Below are 671 nucleotides of genomic sequence, written 5' to 3' on the forward strand. Positions count from 1 at the left end.
AAAAGAAACCAAAAAATTATCAAAATGTCTCAGTTATAAAATATCTTTAAAAAAATTCCCATCATTAAAAGAATAAATAACAAAATATATAAAAAATAACTTGGTTGCATCAAAATTACAAGTAGGAGTTGTAGATAGAGGTTTTTCTTTTTTTTTCTTTTTTTTGGAATATCATTTTTTATGGTCAAAAGTTTTAATTTTTAACTTTTTTTTTTTGCTTCTTTTATCTTCTTTTCTATGGTGCGGTGTCCAGTTTAAAATAAGTATAAAATTAATAAATAAAAAAGTTAAATAAATAGTAAAAAGTTAACATAAGGTGTTGTAAATATAAATTACATACATCTTGCCAAAATTAAATAATTTACAGGATAATTAAACTAACTACTTTTTTTTTTGTTTTCCCTCTCTTTCTTCCAGGAAGTGCAATTTCTCTACTTTTAAATACTAACTGAATTGCAGTCACAATCAATTTGGACTCTATTTACATGTTAAGAACATTGTGTTTTTAACACCTCAAATTATTATTTTATTTTTTTTTATTCCCTTTTTTTTTTTTCTTTTTGCACTTGGAATGGGTTCTAAAATAAGTGAACTCCTGGAGTTTGATCCTGCAAACGCTGAAGCACGGGAGCGAGCCCACCTCGCGCCGGCTGCCCCCCAAACCCGGAGGG

The sequence above is a fragment of the Apaloderma vittatum genome, unplaced genomic scaffold, assembly GCF_000703405.1.
Source record: "Apaloderma vittatum isolate BGI_N311 unplaced genomic scaffold, ASM70340v1 scaffold11384, whole genome shotgun sequence".
Lineage (NCBI taxonomy): Eukaryota > Metazoa > Chordata > Aves > Trogoniformes > Trogonidae > Apaloderma > Apaloderma vittatum.